General features: G+C 43.8%; 1 long non-coding RNA gene across 1 annotated transcript in view; it reads right to left on the bottom strand.

Moving 5' to 3' along the window:
- Positions 1-1,177: 1,177 nt before the first annotated feature.
- LOC142579947 (uncharacterized) overlaps positions 1,178-23,345 on the bottom strand; it is a 225,204-nt gene continuing 203,036 nt past the window's right edge. The window contains exons 2-3 of the long non-coding RNA XR_012827511.1: positions 9,100-9,186; positions 1,178-1,383 (exon numbers count right to left, since the gene is read on the bottom strand). This is a non-coding gene — a long non-coding RNA (uncharacterized LOC142579947). The remainder of the gene's footprint in view (positions 1,384-9,099; positions 9,187-23,345) is intronic.

The raw sequence follows: 23,345 nt of genomic DNA on the forward strand, positions 1-23,345 counted from the left end.
TCGCATAAATATGTTTCCCATGTACACATGCTTCCGCCCGCTTTTGCTCATGTCGCCCTCTTATTTGTTATTCCAGTTTTGGTTTGCCCCCATATTTGTCTGTTCCTATATTTTTTCTAAATGCCCTCACTACATTCCAAAGTACCAGACGCCAGGATACCTTCTTCAGTGCCTCAGTGACACAGGGTATCGCCACTTCTGCATACCGCTGTGACGACACCTACGTTGAGCTACTGGGACTAAAGTCCCTCGAAAGAACATGCCGCTGCCTTCCAGCTAACCAATGCACTGCATTCCAGACTCTTTGTCACCATCTTAACTCCTAAATTATTCGACGCATTGCTGCTATGCTACTGAAGTCATTCTTTGAACTGATGTCTTTTTGGGTCTTTTTTGTTACTCGAGCACTGAGTGCCTGACCGGTTGTTTTAAAGCCACAAGAACATGCTGTCAAAGACACCCCTGACTGCTCCCTAACCTCTCGCTTCCCCAACACCCTCCTATGCCCTTACTTTTCTTTTCTTCTTTTTTCTTTTCCTCTTGGTCTCTTTCTTTATGTCTCCTTTTCTCCCCACCTTCCCACTCCCACTCTCGTTCCCTCATCTTAGGAATCATGCTTACAGACATCAGGCGACAGCGCTCATTCTCTTTCAAGTCTCTCCCTTTACAACCAGCCACTCCCGACAACTGCATGTGACGTAACTCTACTAACCCTTTAAAAGTAACACACCGAGGATGACGAGGAAGCTTTTGCCGAAGATATGTCGTCCTATCGAAATGTTGGCCAGCCTTTCTGAGGCACTTTATCCCTGTTTATAACTTTTACATCACAATAATCAGAATAGTGTTTCAAAATTGCATAGTTGTAAATGCTGCAGATTGTAAAGCAGCAAATCAGGTGACCACGGTCAACACTTTGGAACTGCAGTGGTTTAAAAAGCTTCTTTTAGACTGCAATTCGCCAAGCTGTGTCGGAAAGCAATTTTCTTGAGAAGCATTACTTCAAAAACAGTGAAATACAATAGAAGAAAAAGATACACATATAGGCACTTGCATCATTCTTGCTTTGGCATTTCTTGTCGTTCTGTATACATCATGCAATGCTAACTCATTCAGATAACTTGTAGATATGCAGTTATGCTTCTTAAATGAGGTGACTGTTGACTTACTCTGCAAAGCAGCAACTTTCTCCGGTGTTGCCGGAAGCTTCCTGGATGTGTGGCACATTGTCCGGCAGGCCTGTCCAGTCAGGCTACTTTTATCTGCTTGCAGTGGTGTCCACAGGTTCCATGCCACCTCTAATGTGCACATTCCGTCGGAAGCAGACTTGAATATGTAATGCCACTTGTTGAGTGGCATCACATATCCCACACCAATCTGTACCTGCAATAGATATGAAGTGTTTTTTTTTCCTAGGCAGTACTCTTAATACTAAAACACACTTGTATTAAACAATATGATATGCGTTAATTAGGTCCGTCAATTTCTGATGCAACTGCCCCTTGAACAAGTTTCTGCCCCTCGAACAAGTTTTAAAAAATGGGGTTAAACCCAACCTCACCAAGAAATTCATTTTTGTGTAAAAGATTAAACTAATAAAATTTTCCCATTTTAAGGTCAGCAAACACTCACATTTCAGACAGTCTAACCTTGCAATAATGAAATTAACGGAGAAAGTGAAACAATTGATTCAAATAGGCGCACCGCAATGCAGAGAACAGTGCAGCACATGTTACCTTGAGGGCTACGCGTGCCAGTCTCCAAAGGCCACTGCCATCACACACTACAAGGCCTTGTACTAAAGCCCACTGGAGACATGCCTTGAAAGTATGATTACCCTTCCATGGTTGAAAACGAGTGAATTCCCTTGCGGCCTCTGGAAACCCCTCGCGCCACTCAATCATCTCAGCAGTTATATTTTGGTCATGACTAAACTGCAGCGACGAATGCGCCAAGTCCTGTCACAACTTCGAACTTCAGAACTTGGGGTGCATGCTCCTTTTACTGCGACCAGGTTTGAAATGTTTGCTGTAACAGTACAGCGCTATTGAATATGTTCATACATGTGGACAGTTTCAACAAGCATGGTTAGAAAATCGTAAATTAATGCAATGAAATATGGTGATTTTAACCAATATTTCGTTATATGTGGGATTCTTACAAGTGAGACCTGTAGTGTATATGAATTTCAACTGCGAGAATTTTTTAAATATGGTGCTCCAGTAACAGCAAAAGTAAAGGCATTTGATAAACTGCCGAAAGCCACCACGGTTTCTCACTTCTCCACTACACTTCTTACTCGCGCCTTTTTTTTTCTACACTACAAATGCAGCTAAAGCTAAGAGTTGCATTGCACAGCAGAAGAAAGCATCCTCCAGTCTCAGTCCCTGATCCCCCTCCCCATGAAGCTGGCTGAATGGAGGTTTCAGTGTGCATAATCCGTGAGCCCTCCACCACTGTCGGAACACAAAATTGTTTGAGATACCTAAACCAGGGTTTTCACAAAGTCTCAGGGAGAGAAATTAAAGGATATTCAAGGACTTTCCAGTCCCTGTGAAAGATTTTTAAAAGGTTTAAGGCCCTATGCAAAAGCAGCAGATAAGATCAGCATGCTGATCTTCTCCTAAAGTTAAAGTGCCTACTGTTTGAATAAAAGCCTTGAAGTTCAGTGCTTGTGTTCAGCAGTATCTGTGCCTTTCTATATGCCCCTTTTTGTGCTGATGACAAGTTGCACAGTTCAAACTAAACCATTATCGAGCTTAACAAACATGAACATTAAGATTAACAAACATGAAGATGCCGTTTCTCGAGGCCGAAGTGTACAGTGAAACATCGCTACTACGAACACCACATTAACAAGCTTTTCATATTAACGAACTTTTCAGAAATCTCCTGCTGACGTCTTATAGTTTCAATGTAAAAACATTTCAGTACTACGAAGTTCAGAATACCGAACTATTCCGAATTGCGAATTGTTATTCAGTTTCCCTGTGATGTTAAACCTTTTCTACTGATGTCGTAGATCTTTTTCATTCTATTCTGCAAAGCCAACATTTTTGGGCTCTCCGTGAAAACCTCAATGGCTTTGGACCTGTTGCATTTCAAAATTGTACTCGTTTAAACACTGACAACTTTATGGAATTTTCAAGATTTTACCTGTGCTCTACAGCAGTCCCATCTAATCACAGCCCCATCCTTCAAAAAGAGGGGGACTTGTATTAAATCAATGTATTGCTCCTGTTTAAGTGATCTGTTCTTATAATTTTGTGACAAACATATTTGCACATGCCTTGACACAGCATGCGCATCTAAGATTATACATATTTTCATATATGTTGATGATTAGCGAGTTATCCTAAAGGATGTGTGGCCTGAGCATTCTGAAGAGCTTGTGAACCAAGTGCTTGGTGCTTTTGATTCTTCTGGCAAAAGATTTAAATTCACGTCTGAGTTACCTGAAGAGGGGTGCCTTCAATTCATATCAATATTGTTTTTCATGACGGTCAGGTGCGCTATTCATACCACCCACGGTCCAAAAGCCAGTCCTTAGCTACAGTTTAGCCCATTCCAAAATTCTGAAAAGACGCATTGCAAAATAGTGCGTGCATACTCCTCTCAAAAAGTTTTGTGACCATAAGGTTGCATGCAGCCTTCAGCTCCAAGTACTACGCCTGCAAAATTATGGGCTTCTATAGCAGGAAGCCTGATTAAAGAAGTGAATTGAGCGAGCCAGACATCCCACAATGAGCATGAAACCAAAAAGGCACGGCCTGTTGTGCCATACATTCATGACTTGACCCAACGCCTCAAGAAAGTAGCTGGGAAATGCGCCACCCTGGTCAATTTTCGGCACCTAGAGCGCTTGTACGCATGTGCAATATCGTGAATAGTGCTGCCAAGGCAGACTGCAGATCAGAGGACACTAGATGTTTCGAGAAGTGCAGAGTGGATGTGTTGTGCAGGATGCCACTTTCACGTGGAAAATGTTATGCGAAGTAGACCAGCCGATGCGCCAATGAAAGTCTGAGAGAGCACCGCACTGCTGTTAAGTCGGTGGCAGGGGGTGAACATATGGCAGATCACGGCAGGCGATGCTTGTGCAAGCCTGACTTTCAGGGCACCCGTGTCATGCGCAGCCTTGCAAAGCAAGCTAGAAAAATATTTGAAACTTTCCGCATTAACAATGAAGCTGATAATCGAGTCCTTGCATGACAAGAAAAAGCATATCTCATGCGGAAGTGGAATCCCCTTGAGTGACAATTGCACCTTCTACATCTTTTTGTAGGTTTTTGCGCAATATGTGCGTCTCTGCTTTTTATCATTAAGCCCTTCATTTGATGTCTAGCGTCCGTCCAGTCTGTGTCTCTGTGTGTGTGTGTGCCTTTGCGCTTGTCATGATGTCCAAGTTCAGCTATCACCTACTAGCACTAAGTATTGCATTAATGAGAAGTACATATTAGCACGCTTTATAAAAAGCCAGAGGAGTAGCACTATGCAGACCGGAAATGAGAAATGGTAAGAATATTCTGGCTCAAAACAACATTTCAAGTTTATCAACACTGACAAGCAAGTAACTGAGAAAGTTGGTGTACGTTAAAGCTTACCTTTTGAGTGACATAAAGGACAGGCGGAAGACAACAGGACACAAAAGCTACCACTTCAACAATAATTTTGATGCAAAAATTAAAGATAATATTTATACTGCGTGTGCCCTTGTACTGCACACGCAATCTTTTAAGACAAAGGGCACAAGTTGCAATACAAATGTACAAAATCATAATAAACAGTACTTGCATAAAAATAGAACAAATAAGCACGGAGTGATCACTATTCCGTGTCATTCATAGAGTATTCCTCTTTGTAATGCAATCATAATGAGCACTGGCTGACAGATGTCCCTGTTTTTTAAATGGTATGCCTCAGTGATATTGTTGATCAATCGGTTGCCTTAAGTAAACAAAACAGATGAACAATCTAAATCTGGCGTGCATCACCAGTCGTGTCAATGCATCGTCAAGTAGGACGAGCATACTTGCCCCTTGAGTGAATAATGGTGCTCTCCTGGGCACATGGTGATGCACTTGCCAGTCTGCCCCATGTACAAGGTCGTCCATTCTCAGTACGAAGATGGTGTAGAGTGGCCGAACTCCGCGGATTGCCAGCGTGCATGGCATGGCTGTGCAACGAAGCTAAGCGGCGCAGGCGCACAGGCGCTTAGAGGTGGGACTTCATGGCCTGTGTCATCCGCTAAAGCATGGCGTGCTCCCGCACTTTAGCAGATGACACGAAGCTCCACATCCCCCTTGCGCACCTGCGCCACTTAGCTTCGATGCACCACTGCGCCATGCACGCTGGCACACCGCAGGGCGTGGCCACGCTGAGCCGTGTTCTTGCCAAGAGTGGACGACCCTGCACATTTGACCAAATATACACATGACCAGAGGCATAGACTACACTACTAATGACGGACACAAGACATATTTAGTGCTAATTTATACAAATCTCCCTTGTCTGGATGTCTTTCTCAATGCGCTTGTGGAATGCTATGCACACATATTTCCAGCGAAAAAATAAAGTAGGCAGATATGCAGGACAGTCCACATGTGAACTGAGAAAAGCGAGCAGGCAAGCGAGGTTCGCTTGGTTAAACATACCACCAAATATGTCTAGTGTGTGTCGGGGGCAGTGTACTGCATTCCAATCACGTGTGGTCAATTGTTAGGGAGCTGACAGGCCAGGCACTAAATATGTACCAAAGAAATCACCACATTTCACCGAGAAGACCAGCATGCTCGTCTGAATTGGCCGTACATTGCCTTTGTATTACAACTCACATTTTCCTTCTGAAGGAACCTGTGCACAATATAAGCACACATTAAGTGTTATTTTTAATCCTTCCATCAAAATAGTCAGTCGTTATCACTGGTCATGTTGTGTAGTCTCCCTTCCCTTACTGTGTATATTTTGTCCTCAAGAGTTATATGAACTGACTGGCAAACTCAAAACGACACTACGAATTTCACCTAGAGGATACGGCTGGTTCTCAAAAAATGCGCAAATAGAGCGACAGGTGTCTGTTGGCACACTGTAGCAATAATGGGTGCAAGCTACCTTTGACATTGCTGCAATACATCAGTTGTCACATGGCTACAACCTTTAAGACACAACAGGAATGTAAGTGCACAGCAATAACAAGCAGGTTCATCAATCACAAATTTGACTTCAGCAGCCACAACATAGGCAGTTTCATGTAGCTAAAGCATTAGCTAATATGGGGAAAATGCATGCACAAGCACCCTTAGCTAGAGATACCTGCATACTAACATAAAACCTTGAGTTGCAGTGCATATGATGCTTGTTCTTGACACTAGTACTTTGTGAAAAATACTTTTTGGATTACGTACAATGCTTTCAATTCATTTGCCCAGTAATCAAAGGCTTTTGACAGCATTACAATTTTGACTTGCTAGTTGAAAACATTCTCACCCGAATAGCACTAAACAGAATAAATAGAAAACTGCCCACTGTGCTCACCAAATACGTGGAAAGACACCCAAAGTAATAGAATTATTTGCGGACAGCTGTAGACTTAGAGCTTGTTGGCTGATAATGGCTATTAAAATTAAACCACTGCCAAGCAGATGTTCTGTGTGGTGCTGTTGAAGTGCAGTTCACTTGATGAGCAACATAGCAATAGCCACCAAATGCTTTACCAATAGCAAGCAGACAATCTTGCGCGTGCAAAATTGCAGGCTTATTTAATGATAGTGCTTCAATAGACTGAACTATGTACCAACTATGTGGTCTATGCTGTATAGACAGAAAGTCAAAAAGGATGCAATTGGACGCAGACTCTGCCACAATGCCTACTTGCATGAATGGGTATAGCTTAAGAAGACTATAAAAAAAGAAGAGAAAGAAAGCAAGTTTACTAGAAAACTCCTCATTACTGTAGTACCTACTGCACAGTGAATACCTGCCTTCATGTACCATCTAAAGAAATTCAACCTCGTGGCCATTGTTCTGGGAACACGAGAAATAATTGTGAAATTAATGCAGAAGGTTGGGCTAGTTGGCGTTGACACAGCTCCTGTGACCAATGCACATAGAAGCTGCACATAGACCCAAATGCACATATAAGCTGATAAGCATCTACAAGAAGCCATTACAAAACATTCACCAGATTCTTCTGAAAACACAACACTTATTTATCAGCTAGTACCAGTGATGGAGTGCTTACGCATTCATCAGCAGGTTTTGCAACGCAAAACACCTCAAACATTTCCCTATCTAACTGCCTGGCAAACTGACTGAGCACTTGTGTGGTATGAAAACACGGGGAGCATTTATGGGTACTTCAGTGGTGGTCAGCCAAGTGGCCAGCGCCCGTGAGAGCATTTACAGCGTTACGGTACTCCACAAGCCACTCATTCAGGCACCTGTTTGTTCAATATACCACTTTCCACAGGGAAATGGAATGTAGTATGCCACCACTACATTTCAGTTAACAAAGTGGGTGACATGCTCCTTAGTGCATGTACCTTGACTCCCGGCAATGTTTACCAACCTGCACATTCTTGTGAGCATTAGTGGTGCTCAAAAAACGCCTACACCACACTTGTTCGCCACCTTTCTTCTAGGCGGTGGGGCACCCTGCGTACGTATGGCAGAGCTGCATGGCTACCACTGGGACATGCGTTACTGCATGTCCAGTGGGCAATGTGGTAGTGCCAATGACTTTCTTGCTGTGCTGGCTTTGCTGTTAAAAACATTGTGGGTGTTTTTGAACAGTGTTCAGTAGGACTCAAGTTCACAGGAGTTGCCCGAAGATGGTCGCATGCAATCATTCGATATTCGTATAATTTTAAATCATACTTTCCTTTCTTATATATACTCTCTTAGGAAAAAGAAGCCCTTGCTCGACTGCCGTTTGGCACACTCCATGTTAAAAGATGCATAGCTCCTAGCTGCCCGAGAGCTGTTCTGGTTAAATCTTGTGCACCAGGTTTCCTGCAGCACTCAGCAACAAGCGAGCCATTTATGTAGGGCCGACTATCTCGATAACACCTTGGTGTCAGTTACTAGGAGCCTCATTAAAGAGGTAAAAACTGATCTGGCAGCTGCTCGGTGCAATAACGCACGTCCCAGTGGGCGCCCTGTGGCTGTGCCATATGTACACGGGGTGTCCCACCACCTAAAAAAAGTGGCAAACCAGTGCAGTGTAGGTGTTTTCTTCAGCGCCACTAAAGCTCGCAAGAATGTGCAGGTTGGTAAGCAACGCCGGGAATCACGGTACATGCACTAACGAGCATGTCACCCACTTTCTTAACTGCAATGTGGGAGTGGTATACAAGATTTCACTTCCCTGCAGAAAGTGCTGTATTTGACAAACGAGCAGGTGCCCGAATGAGAGGCTTAGGGAGCACCGGAATACTGTAAACGCTCTAGCAGGCACTGCCAATTTGGCCGACCACTGCCGAAGATGTGCTTGTAAATGCTACCTGTGTTTTCAAAACAAGCAACTGCTCAGACGGTTTGCCAGGCAGTTAGATAAGGAAATATTTGGTGTTTGGCATTTCAAAAGCTGCTGATGAATGTGTAAGCACTCCTTCACTGGAACTCACTGATAAAGGAGTGTTTGTTGTACCTTGAGAAGAACCTGGTAAACAATGGTAAGCATGCTGCATGCTTAGACCTGTGACATATTTGCCCATTACACTTTGAATCCTTGCATGTGCAGAAACAGCACAAGCGCGTAGCATAAACGGAAAAAAAGTGGATATAAAAAGTATAACATAGGAAAGTTTCAAATCAATAAAACAAAAGGTAGATATCATGTGTACTAAGCAAAATAAGATGTAACGCGCAGCCAAGTGATTGATGCAAGAAAAAATAAACCTCAAGACACGTTAGGTCTAGTTTGAAAGTGAACAAGGTAATGTGTACATAAGGTCTACAAACACAAATAAGCAGCAAGTTGAATAAAGTTGAACAGATATTTAACCGATAGAGCAAGCAGTGGCGAGTAATATGTCCATAAACTTATCGACGAAAGATACCAAAATCCTACTTCTGCAAACACATACACTTCAGTCATACCTGACCAGACCATCCGATTACACACCGTGCTGCTGCAGCCATAGCGCCTCCCTGACGTGGACACTGTTGTTGGTCACGGTCTCGCCACTGCAAGATAAGTTCTTTGTTAACTTATAGCAGTAGCACTTTAAAAATTAACTATGTGAACACATGCAAGGAGCACCTTAAAAGTCACAAAAACAACGTTGGCACCACTGCAAGGTGGGAACAGAGCACAGGGTCGAAGTCACTGATGAATATCGTGATAATAGGGACCCCTTCATGACAGCTCCTAAGCCTTCGCGGTAAAATCTATTGCATACTCCTTCCAAGCGCGCATTGAACAGCATTGGAGAGATTGTGCCTCCTGGTCTGACTCTGTTCTTTATTGGTATCATCCTACATTTCTTGTGAAGAACTGAGTTAGCTGTGGATTGTCTGTAGATCGTTTCCAAGGTATTTATATAGGCGTCCTCTACTCCTTCATTACTTAATGCCTCTATGACTGCTGGTATATCTACTGAATGAAATGCCTTTTCGTAATCTTGGAAAGCCATCTAGAGAGGTTGATTGTACGCTACGGAATTATCGATGCCTGGTTTACGACATGGATATGATCCATTTTAGGGTATCTCTTCCCTAAACCAGCCTGTTCTTTCGGTTGACTGAAGTCCAATATTTCCCATGTCCTAATGGAGAATATCTTGGTGAAAATTCTACATATTACTGCAAGTAAGCTCTTTAGGGCCTACGATTTTTGAATTGTTTAGCATCTCCCCATTCGTGGATTTCTATAATGTGGTCATTGTTCTAGTTATCTTGGACCCTTGAATTCGATAGACAGTTCGTATAAAGGGGGCACCAGTTCTTCGAGCAAAATGTCTCCTCCATCATTTATTATATGGACTGGTATTTCATCTTCTTCGGCCGCTTTTCCCCATTTGACATCTTGCAAGGCCTTTCTAACTTCATCGCTACTTATAGAGGGTGCCTCTGTAACCATTTCTTTGCTACTTCGAATGGATACATCGTGGCGGCTTTGGGTGCTGTACAGGACACTATTGAAGTATTCCGCTGCTTCATTATATCTTCCAGATTGCTGGTGATATTACACTGCTTATCTTTCAGTGCATACATTTTGGTTTGTCTTATGCCAAATTTCCTTCTCACTGATTCCATGCTTTGTCCACTTTTAACTGCTTCGTCAGTCTTTCTCCTGTTATAATTTCTTATATTCTTATTTTCTCCTTGTTGATCAGTTTTCACAGTTTTGCGAATTCTATGTGATGTCTTGAGTTGGACAATTTCATTATTTGTGTTTTCTTTATTAGGTCCTTGGTTTCTTGAGAGAGGTTACCTACTGGTTGCCTTGGTGGCTCACTTCCCACTACATAAAGGAGCTACGTTAACATTATTGTACTTGCCAAATTGGAACTTACAGCTGTATTCAGAGAAATGCGGCCTTGTTGCACTCAATCGGAAGGCAATGAATCCTTATGTGTTCTGTGTGTGTCAATGGACAAGCGATTGCAAACGCACGGAAACACCGCTTTTTATGGGTAATTATCGACCTCGTTGTATCATGGAGCCCGCAATTTGCATATCTAAAGAGAAGGCTAGTGAAAAATATAAATCTCAGATTTTTCGGCCGAAAGTCATGGGGAACATCGGCGTGGTCCGTGCTGCAGCTTCATAACGCCTTCTTCCTCGCTTTCGGAAGCTACAGTCTCACTGTGTGAACTCCATAGACTTCAAGCTCAAGCCCTAAAGACGTGTCTTGGTCTTCCGAAGTGTGCGTCTACCGCGGCATTGTCATAGCTCAAGATCACCCAATGTCAACGTACTTAGCCACCGACGCTCTCAGGGCGCACATTCGGCACGTTGGCCGACGAGCATCTCACCGTCTTGCTGCTTTACCTGCAGAAAGCACACGCAGAAGTTTCAGTAGTATGATTGTTGCCAATCGTACCTCGTTGCCATCAAGCTACATGCCTGCAGCAAGACCATCCTCGACGTTATGGTGCCTGCACAGACCTGAAATACGCCTCAACGTGCCAGGAATCATGAAGAAAGCTGACATGCCACCTTTTGCCCAGAAGCATGCGACATCAGGACTTTTTCATGAGGTGCACTGTGGCGGCTCACAGGTTTATATCGATAGTTTGGTCATACCTACAAGTTCAGTTTCCGTTGTTGTGATACCAGCAATATTTGCCAAATTCACTTAAAACGGCCAATGTAATATGAACGGCATCTGCATATCTGGTAGCCCTGCATGCGGCTCTTCATTTTATTCAGGAGAAGCCACTTAATGCATGATCTATCTTCTGTGATTCCAAGGCAGCTCTGCAGAGTGTACTGTTATCACTGCGCCATGGATCGCACGCGGAGGCTTTCGCAGAGATCAGAGAAGTTCACCATCACACAGTTGACAAAAGGCACGATATAATATATCAGTTGTTGCATAGTCACTGTGGCATACACGGCAATGATCGAGTGGATGCTGCTGCGCGATCTGGCCATGACGGCGTCAATTGCGTTGCCATCCCTCTTTCGATAGCGGACGCTGCGAAAAAACTTTTCGCAATTGCGCTAGAATTAACATCAGCTCAATGGAATTCATCCGAATTCACAAGTGCACGCCTTCATACCCTGGACCCTATTCTACAGCTCCGTATTCCACCCGACCGCGCACGACGTAACTACACCATTCTAGTATGTATATGGCTTGTAGTAGCATTTTAAAATGCGCACTCCTCTCTTGTCAGAATGGCCAAAACCCCACTTTGTGACTTATGCGGGTGCAACGAAACAACCGCACACCTTATTTGCGAGTGCCTTCATTTCAATGCTCGAAAAGCAGCACTATCGGCCACCTTAGACAAACTAAACAAGCGCCCAGTAACGGAAAATAACATCCTTCGAAAGAGGCCTACACGAACATGAGCGCGAGCCGCTGTGAAAGTGCTCCAGCGTTCCTTAAAAGACACGGCAGTTTGTGACTAATTGGGACTATCAACTCCGGGACATAGGATTGGACCGTTACGCAGCTCAACACTGCGTCACAGCGCACACACGAAAGGTTCTGCATCGTGTGTATGTGTACGCTATCTTTCAGGTTTAGCACGATAGCGTTAAGGAGCTCGTGTCGCAGAAAAGCCGGTGTCGTTGGGGTTGGCGTCGTTGCCGTGAGCGAAAATTCCCGGAAGGCAATTCATAAATAAAAACAACTTGCAAGATGGGCTGCGTAAGGAATCGAACCAGGGTCTCCGGAGTGTCAGGCGGAGATGCTACCACTCAGCCATGAGTTCCAACGTTCAAAGTGGGACAAAAACACCTCTAGTGAATGCAGCGTTGACTTACAAACGTGCTGAAGAAAGTAATACTGCTGTGTATATTGGTAATTATGAGCAAGTAAATTATAGAAGTCGCAGTTAAACGCGTAGCCAAGTACGTTTCCGCTACATTTCTTCTGCGCTTTCTGCACACGCAGAGCCATCTTGCGGCAAGCACAGAAGACCCCCTCCTCGCAATATACGGGGCTGCCCCGACAGTGGCGCGCCACGCGCGCATTGGGGCTATGCGAGGACCGGTGCGAGGCGCGTCGCCGCCCGGCTGTCCGTGCCGATCACGACGTTCCGAGACACCGAGTTCTTTGGTTCTTTCCGCTTGCTCAGGCGTACGTTTTGTTGCCGCGCCGAACGCTGCGTTGCTCGACGCTCACCGCGTGATTGGTGGGTGCAAAGCCCGATGCACGACGCCTCATAAGTGATCACGGCGCCGTAGCGCACTCTCTTACACCCCTTGGCGGCTCGATGGGAACGCTGTCGCGTTCCACTCTTGAAGGCGAAGCTTAAGCATCCTCCAGATTTTTGTTTCTGTCGCTCACCTATCGCATCCCTTCGCCCCTCCCCCGCTATATAGTAGACAGCCGGAGACCGGAGATGATCTCTCGAACCTCCCTGTCATTCCTTTGCCTTTCACTCCTTATATATATATATATATATATATATATATATATATATATATATATATATATATATATATATATATATATTTATATATATATATATATATATATGTCCCGCTTTACTTTGTGCTTCTGAGGCCAGCCTAGGTACGGTTTCACCCATTGAATCTATATCACTTTCATCTTTCTGTTCTAAGGTTGCATATTTGTTTGCCAGTGTCAACCTGAATTCGCCTGCTTTTACCCTTACTCCGCCTAGGTTGGCCCGCTTCTTCTTGAACAAGTTTGCTCTTTTTCTCTTCAAATTGAAGTGAATTAAAGCCCTCACTAACATATGATCACTGCACTTTACCCTTCGTAACAATTCTGCATCCTGCACTCTGCTAGGATCGGCTGAATGTACGAAATCAATTTCATATCTTGATTCACCATTAGTACTTTTCTAGGTCTGCTTTTCGTTCCAATGCTTCCTGAAGAACATTTTCATTATTTGCAGCTTATTCCTTTCGGCGAATTTACAAGCATCTTTCCTCCAATGTTCCTAGTATCCATGCCGTAGTGGCGAATTATTGTTCACCTGCCTACTTTTTCACTAGTTTTTTTATTGAAGCCGCCCATGACTATAGTATCTTTGAACAAGGGGTGTTACTGCGCAGTCCTGTTTACTTCTGCACGTATCCTGTCCACTTCTAGTTCTGTTTCCGGTGCGTTTCTAGGGCAGTAGCCCCTTTTATTACAGGATGAACTTCCACCAACTACCCCACTCGCCTCTCGACTACAGTAATAGGAGTTTGAACTTTTCGCATCTCTAATTAAACATCTTCATAAAACTGTTCTATTTCTTCATCATCGTCACTGAAGTTGGAGCGTAGGTTTGCACTATCTTTATTCTATACTTCCTAATCAGCTTTAATACGACTACTGCCACCCCCTTATTGATGCTCTAGAATTGGTCAATGTAGCCCGCTATGTCCTTATGGATCAGGAATCTTACTCGAAACGATTTCTCTCTCACTCCTCCTCCTCCTCCTCCGCAGGTGTAGGGTAGCAAAGTGGACTTAGTCTTGTTAACCTTCCTGCCTTTCCTTCCTCCCTTCTCTCTCTCTCTACTCCAAACTGCCTCTTATCGGGTAGTCCTCTATAGCAGAGGACGTGGCCATTTGTCAGCACTGTTTAAGCCGTGCTACTTCTTGCAACTTCAATAAGGCCAATGATATCCCTAACAATGTCTGATATTTCGCCACGGAGTCCTGCTAGGCTAGCTTCAATCGAGAGAGTTCGAGTGTTATGCGTTGCAAGGGTCCGATTCAATTCGTGAACTGTTCGCGTCCAGAGATTCTTAGCACCCTCTGCTGCTTTACAGGCCTGACGGTCGCCTTTGGCAGGTGCTCTGCAGCTGCGGAGACTGATGGCCACTGGGTAATTGGGTGAGCCATGTGGGAGGGGGTGGCCGAATGCTGCACCAGGGAGGCCAATTCCTGTTCAGGTGAGGGCGTGTCTTTCGTTGAAGATTACTAGGTCTGCTTAGTTTCGTTGTGCCTGAGTTGTCATGTCCCCACTTGCTCTCGTCGTACTTGCGGATGTCAGGCGCCACTCCAAGCATGGAGATGTTCTGTACTGGAGGAGGGGAATTTGAGCTTGCCGCCATCAGAATAAAAAAACAATGCGAGGATTGGAAAATCCGATTCAAAAGACTGAAAGCCGCATAAAGTCTAACTGGGATAAGATCCCATCGCGCCCCGGGGGCAATACGTTATAGGTTCCCGTCCTCACGTCGCTGATTTGGTTATTATAAAACTGGTCAATTTCAAGTGGGAAAAGCTGCAATATCCGCCATACAGCTGAGGCTTGTCGCCTTGCGACCTCGACATTTTGGGGCCACTAAAAAAACTGCTCAAGGGAACCACATTATTGTCAGACGATGACGTGAAGGAGTCAGTTGCAGGCTTTTTGGAGCAATAGCCCATGGAGTTTTATGAGAAGGGAATCACGCGACGCGTTAGTAAACGTGACAAATGTCTATTTGCTCTTGGAGACTACTTTTCAATAAAGTACTCCGTTTGTCATATATTCCCATTGGCTCACTTTCATTTGACTGGCCCTTGTATATTTTGCAGAACTCCTGCTTTTTATACGTGAGCCCCGTTGCGTCTATAACTTCGGTGCAATTACTCACGATACACGACCGGTGACAGCTGCTCCTGCGTAATACATTGGAGCAAATGACAGCGTCATTGAGATTTTTCACTGGCCGCTGCTTGTGTGCAAGACTGTAAACAAGGTTCTTGAATGACAAAGTTTCATTAACATATTTGTGCTCAACTTGTTCATTTCATGGCCTTTACATTTTTCATAACAGCGGCATGCAATGCTTTGCTGGTTTCGAACTGTTATAGTTCTAAAGTTCGAGGGATATTTTGTTTACTTATTAACTTATTAAATAGACAAAAACATTTGTTTGCAACATCTTCGGCAATGGCAACGCAGTTATTATTCATGTATTTTATCCCTCGACAAATTGTTTAAGAGGAAGCTTTAGCTCGGACCCACTCCGTTGCGATCTATTCAGATACATGTAAAACGCAGAAACGCTTTTCTGAGGTAACCCCTGCATCGCATTTAATGAAATGTGTGACATTTTAGAGAGAAAGGTAAATTCTAGTGTCCGTTGGAAGCGGACTCTTGATTTAGGGCCTGAATTTTGTTTAAAATATTTTGAAAAATTCGAAAGTTTGAAAATATAGAAGCACGATGTTTACAAACTAATATCTCTGCATCAAGAACACATATCGCGCCTCTGTAAACAGCATCTGCAATAACAGTCAAAGCGGACAAATTGCGTATGGCAGTTTGTATCTTACGTCAATTGGTTACGTTGTGTACAAGGGTTCTGCAAAATCCCTATTTCCATAATACTAATTTTTTTAGATTCATGTGTAACATATCAATTTCGTCCGCTGTAGATTCCCTATTAGATGCAACTCACATAATTGTGACATCACTTTTATTGATGAGTTACATAGTTTTAAACTTGATAGTTTCGTTTTCTGAAAATTTGAGGTTTTCGCCAATGTTTAATAAAGAATTGACAGCCTAAATGAAAAATTCGAAGCAAACGGCCACTAGAATTACCGTTTCTTTTAAATTCAATAAACATCGTCAAATTCGGTGCCGTGGCTGCCGAAAAAAAAACAAATTTCCTTTATACATGTATTTAGATAGGAGCACATGAGCTAAACCTTTCTCTTAAGGAGGAGGCCGAGCTGCAACGTGAACCCCTCCCTAAAAAAATTTCTGGCTAGGCCACTGGTTACCAGTTCCGGTAAATAAAAAGGAAGCAAATATCGCGTGAAACATTGATCATTGGCGCTATAACGTAAGACTATTCCAAATTTTTCTATTCCAACTTTGCAATCAGCCCTACGCGATTGGTTAAAAAATGTTTTGGACCACCCTTACTTCGCCTGGCTGTCACGGGACGTCACGAAAACAGCGATAGCTCCCCATCTGATGTGACGTTTTGCGCACTGATTCTGCATAATTGACCGAACAAATGCAAAAGAGTTATTTTCGATTCGACGCCTATTTGCCATTAGCCCACGGCTATTGGTCAAAGGCTTTCGGGCTGCACCCACTTCACCTGCCTGTCACGCGATATAACAAAACCACAACTCACTGCGCCAAGTGACGTGCACGCGTTAACGATGCATTCATATGCCGAACAAAACTGAGGTTCCTTCTGAATAGCCATAGGCTGCCCCGTTCCAAAACGAATAAAAGATGGCTGCCACCAATTGCCCAGGCACTGGCTACTCGCATCTACCGGAAAGCATGGGCTTATTAGCGTATAATAAAATTTTTTGCGTGGCCGCGTAACATATTAAAGAACTTTCGGCGCGTTTACGACCTCGTTCTGCCAGCTTTCCTTTGCTCAGGATCCTTTTTAGCGTCATTGTTAAGCTTCCGTTGCATGCCGCCGCGATTTTCGACCAGCCACCACGAGGTAAATAAGTGAAAGCGGACCAATCGCAGACGCTGCACCACCCTCTTCGTCCAGTTATCAATTTTCAGTGCAGTGGCTCGGCCCCACCAAATTCCTCTTACTTGAGCGTGCTCCTTGCCTCTTCTCAGCCATTTAGATACGACAAGCCGCACAGCATAGGCAATGTTATTCCTTTTGGAAGCAAACAATAGCGACCTCCTATGAACGAGGAGAGCCTATGATTGGTCTGTGCAGACAAACCTGCGGGTGACTGCCAGATACTGGCGTCAGCGGTTACGCAAATTCGACGTCAGGAGACTGGAATAAAAACATTTTGGAATAGGTTTACTTTATAGGACCCCATCGCTGTGAATTTTCTGCTGTCCAGAAAAGTTCAATGCGATGGCTACCTAAGTGTTATCGTTTATTTATTTTATCTTTATTTTATGGAGGCCTAAACTTTGAGCTTAAGATGTTTATACATTATATCAAGGTGTACTACAACCCGGCTGAGTAAGACGAGCTGCTGCGACAGCGCATGTTTTGCAGTGAGGCGCACGAAGACGAAAAATACTGGGGTGGTGCTGAGATTGAAGTGGATTGGGCAGCATAATGGTCGGTTGGGACATTGAAAATGCTGACGATACTTTTCGGAAGGGTCATCCGTACTACTTCGCGCACTTATATATGCGTTCAGACCGCTCAAATGGTGTTTATAATTGCATATGACATGCCGTTATGCTTTATGAAGGGATGCCTTTGTTTCACTTCAATATTTCATTTTTTTATATTTAATGCCGCTCGGTGACTGCGCGTGCACTGCGGTCGCAAAGCCGGCTTGCTTTTTGCTATGTTGTTGTACGGCTCCCTTAGAACAAGAAATATTTCTCTTGTTCGTTAACCAGCATCTATTTCGCTTGTGCATTTTAGCGCATGTAGTTTTCCATTAGTAGGTCTTTTGAAACGCAGAAGGAAAAAAAAACATATGTGAGGTTCCTCGTTGCTGCTTCAAACAAACAAAACATATCTGCCCCAAACGGTGCCCTGTACTCAGATTTGCGGAGCGTATTTTTATATAAAAAGTAACAAAAATTTGCAGTGCAACGTTCCATTAACGTTTCTGCTTTCCTTGTGTAACAGAATGCGGAGTAATTGATACCGTTCCCTTTATTGCGGGCGCACCTCGGGTGCCGAAAAGGGTTTTAGGTAGCCATTATGTATGCTAGTCTTTGGCCCGTAAGCCATGTGAAAATTTTTGTGCAGTACTTGCTCAAGAACAACTAAACAAATAGCGACACAGTTGCCCATTTAGTGGCTACGTAGTGCCTGTGGCATGGCGCTGTTAAACTCGAGCTCACGGGTTCAGACCAGGTGGCGGAAATTGATGGCAACGAAATGGAAAAACACTCGTGAACTTCTGTTTAGATGCAGGTTAAAGAGCCCCAGGTGGTGAGAACTGCACAGGGTGCCTAATAATCATATCGTCAGACGTAAAACGCTCGAATTCGTCTAATGAAAAAAAAACAAGGTGGCTGCACCCTTCTGCTTTTTTTAGGGTGTATACGAAATAAATTATTACCAAGTCTAATTTTTGAGAAAAACATGTTACGCTTATGTTATCTTTCATACCTAAAAGTGTTGCCGTTCCAAACTTTGCTTCTGATGAACTAGGCACCGTTTGTATAATAAACGGCTGCTTCAGTGCACTACAATAAAACAATAATGAAGCAATTATTGGAACGGCATGCCTCACATATACAGGTAGAGATATTCGTAGGTGCGCTGTGTTCGTTGAAGAATATATAAGTGTGGTACGACATTTTACACCTAGTTAAATTGGGCTGCAGACATGGTGAGAATGTCGCAATTTTGTTTCCTTGCCTGTATCAAGCTTGCAGATTCACAGGCAGTCCCAAGCACTACGGATATGTCTTGGCTTGCCATGCTGCACGTCTCCTAAGGGCACAATAGCGGAAGCACGGGCTTGTCATATCGACATATACAGGTCTTGTGAACCTGTGCGAACCTATCTTAGCCTGCTAAGCAGACACACACACCATCCACTGTCAACACTTCCAAGCACCAACCTTGACTGTGCTTTTTCTAAAGCTATTGCATGTCACGCAGGCATTGTACATGCAAGATTCCAGGCCACCGACATCCCCGCGACACCTCCATGGACATTGCCAAGACCACTAGTAAGGCTTCAAATCATCATCATTAATTGACCCTTAAAGACCCTTTTCAGGGTATTACGTAAGGGGGGGGGGGCAAAAGCATCAAGAAACTCTATGGTCATCATTATACAATGGTTAACTCATTAGTAAAATGGCAAACAAAACTTAGTATGCATGCTAGTAGACGACGGGCAAGAAAAAAAAGTAAGGTACGAACAAGAAGAAGAAATGGCAACACAACCAGCAATACAACAGAAAAGTGAAAAAAAAAGAACCTAGAAGTTAGAGTAACAGCATAGTACTGGTAGGTTAAGGGTTTAGAAAACATGAAAGAGGTGTCTAAATTTATCTGGATTACCTTCATTTACTATGCTGTTGGGTAGCGCGTTCCACAATTCAATAGCACTGGGTAAGAAACAGTTGTTGAAGGCATTTGAGGAACCATGGAGACGTTGTAGGCTCAGGTTGTTAAAGAGACGCTTAGAAGAGTGGTTGGGCCGAAGTAAGAGAGTGTTCCTGAGGTGTGGGAAATTGTAATAGAGTTTGTGGAAAAGGGAAAGTTGTGAAATCTTCCTACGAAGTGTTAGACTAGGGATGCTGAGGGATGATTCAATGACGCTTATACTTGTATGCCAGTCATAGTTTGAAGCGATAAAACGTGCTGCGCGATTCTGCATTGCTTCGAGCGAGTTAGTAAGAAAGGACTGGTGAGGGTTCCAAATTCCTGAGGCATATTCAACTTTAGTCCGAATGAATGTTTCATAGGCGAGCATGCGTACGGGAACAGGAGACAGAAAAATCGATCTTTTGAGTAGGCCAAGTGATTTAGAAGAGTCATTTATAAGTTGAGTTATGTGTGCAGGCCACCTAAGCTGATTAGTGATAGTAACGCCTAGATAACGCTAAGAGTCAACTTTAGTCAAGGGTGTGGAATTAAGAAAGTACTGGTGGTTAATGATGTCCCGCTTGCGAGTTACACACATGTACTTGCACTTGGAAACGTTGAGGGACATGAGCCAAATAGAGCACCAATTTGCTATTTTGTTTAGGTCTTCCTGGAGTATTAGTTGGTCATTACGGGAGGATATGCGCCGATACAAGACGCAGTCATCAGCGAATAACCGAATTGATGAAAGAATGCTATTAGGGAGGTCATTCATAAAAGTTAGAAACAAAAGATGTCCGAGCACAGAACCCTGTGGTACACCTGACAAGACTGGCCTAATTGTCGACTTGAGGTTATCAATGACAGTGTGTTGTGAGCGGTTTGTCAGAAAACATCCAATTCATGACAATACAAGTGGGTCGAGATTAAGACAAGCAAGTTTCGCGTTAAGACGTAGATGGGCGACATGATCAAACGCCTTTGCAAAGTCGAGATAGATAACGTCGGTTTGGAAACGGGAGTCAAGGTGGAGGTGAAGGTCTGTGGTGAATTCGAACAGCTGCGTTTCACATGAGTGGCCTCGTCTAAATCCATGTTGATTAAGAAAGAAAAAAGAGTGGTTGTCTAAATGAGATACAATGCTGGAGTAGAATTTTACAAGGTATGCAAGTTAGGGAAATAGGGCGGTAGTTACTTGGACTAGAACGACTACCAGATTTGTGCACAGGTACAATACAGCTAATTTTCCAATGATTCGGAATAGCGGAAGAGGCAATAGATTGAGTGAAAATCAATTTCAAGAAGCGGCTAGATTGCTATTTGGTTCCCTTTAAAGCTTTGACCGTTATGCCATCTGGGCCTGGCGCACTGGAAAGTTTAAGGTTATCGAATAAATTGGAGATTCCTTGAGTATTTATATTAACAGCCGGCATTTCCGAAAAGTGAGCAGATGGCAACGTAGGAATATCAGTGGGAGGTTCGTTAGTGAAAACCGAGCAAAAATAAGAGATCGTGACATCGGGACGCTGATTCACTGAAACAGGAGACCCGTCCGAGTTGATTAATGCGATACTATGACATGAAGTACGTTTAAGTGATAATGAGTTCCACAATTTGCGAGGGTTGACACGCAGAATGCTCAACAGATACTCGAAATTAGGAAGAAATCTCACATTTCCTCCATTGGCTTGAAGCAGCTCACGCTGTCCCATATATTTGCATTATATAGTGGGACTGTACAAGTATATACCGATGGTTCGGTCACGCCATCTGCCACAACGGCCGCATTTGCCATCCCACAACTTGGAATTACTCAACGATTTCGATTAGACCACAAATCGACATCTACGGCAGCGGAACTTGCGGGAATACGGGAGGCTGTCCGTTTTATGAGAACGCATACACCCCATACATGGACGATATTATGCGAAGCCAAATCAGCGCTACAGGCGCTAAAATACTTTTTAAACAAAGGACCATACTATCTGCTCGTGCTGGAAATCGTCGAACTTTATCACAGTGCCGAGTTAAGTAGCCACGTGATCACCTTTCAATGGGTGCCTAGCCATTGTGGTGTTTTTGGTAACGAACTTGCTGACAGTGAGGCAAGATCGGCCTCCTCTTCCTCTGATGAAGTACGGATTGCCTACTCGCGACCTGACACCAACTCCATGATCAAGCCACTAATGCAGGACCTTACAAAGGCTTACAGAGCACACTCTGATAACATTCAAAGACGTCTATATATGATTGACCCTGACGGTAAATTCTGTTTGACCCCGAAGCTTACATGGAGCAAAACATCACTGCTACAAAGGATTCGGCTCGGCGTTGCTTTCACCCGTCTCTACGCACACCTCATCGGCCAATCGAGCAGCCCTGATTGTGTACACTGCCAGACGCCCGAAACAGTGCAACACGTACTGTGCGACTGCCCAGCATATATGCTGGAGGGAAGAACGTTAGACAGTTTCCTAGCCAGCGTTATCAGACAACTACGGTCGGAGGAAGCTATCATCGGCCCATGGCCTGACACTGCAATTTCAATGCGTGCAACAAAAGTATTGTTGAAGTTCCTGCAGGACACCAAGCTCGACGAGCGGCCCTAGCGAGGCAACTGTCTCATGTACATAAACACTCACCACTTCTCTTCTCATCATCATCCATCCCAATACTTTCACTCCCCTTCCCTCTTTCCCAGTGCAGAGTAGAAGACTAGAGCGCACTAGCTCAGGTCGACCTCTCTGTCTTTCCTACCAATGTTCTACTCACTACAGGCAGTCCCAAAACGGGGCGTTTATACTGCATGACAGCCAGGAATTTGTTCAGCAGAACCGATTAGCCCACATGCGTTAATTCTCTCAGGGGCTGATGCGTCTCTCCGCAACATCCACAACTCTCCAGCAGCAAAACCATTTTGAAAAAAGTCAACACTTGCATTAGCTCAACTTCAAGACTTGAAAAGTGCTGTTCTGCATTACATTCGAACGGGAACGGCTATTAGATAATTTTAATAGTGAATTCTGAAGCCGAATTCAATATATATAGCAGATACTATTCGATTAGACTATATGTTTCTACTTCATTTCGCCTGCTGGCATTTTGAAGGAGATCTCCAGGCAAGGCACAGAGATTACAATGCTAAAGATTTCTTGGTCTTTCCCGATTCAGTCTGGGTACATAGGCAATATCTTTTCTGTGACGCTGTTGTTCTTATTAACGTCCAACTATTGCCTTGATTTGTTCTCTCGGAAAGTCGATTGGTTCACCTGGGGCTGGTGCAGCATTTATAAGAAAGACGCTTATTCAGGTCGAGAGTTTTCACTGTTTGTGCATATGTGCATTTAGAATATTTGATAATTTTCCTCTAACATGTATGTCGTCGTTGTATATCTCTATGTACCCTTAGATTTACTTATAGGTGCGTGGGTTATCTGCATATCTTTTCACCACGCAGCCTAAAAACCTCATTTATTTCGCTACAATGCTGTTTTCTTTGATTGTTTTCTCTGATCAATATCTAACCGAAAAGAAGCACGCGTAAAATGACATGGTATCAATAAAATTTTCTCAAGTAGCTTCATGTTGCAGATAGGTGGCTTTTGCGGCAAAAATTGTGTGGTAATCTAAGAAAAAAAATTAAAAATGGTAGTTCACCTACCTAAAGCTACAATTGATACCAGTCGAGAAGAGCAGAGAATCCAAATTGGCTTCAGACGTGGGTACTTTGTTGGCTGGGCCAATGTCAACCTA

Source organism: Dermacentor variabilis, chromosome 4 (genome assembly GCF_050947875.1).
Source record: "Dermacentor variabilis isolate Ectoservices chromosome 4, ASM5094787v1, whole genome shotgun sequence".
Lineage (NCBI taxonomy): Eukaryota > Metazoa > Arthropoda > Arachnida > Ixodida > Ixodidae > Dermacentor > Dermacentor variabilis.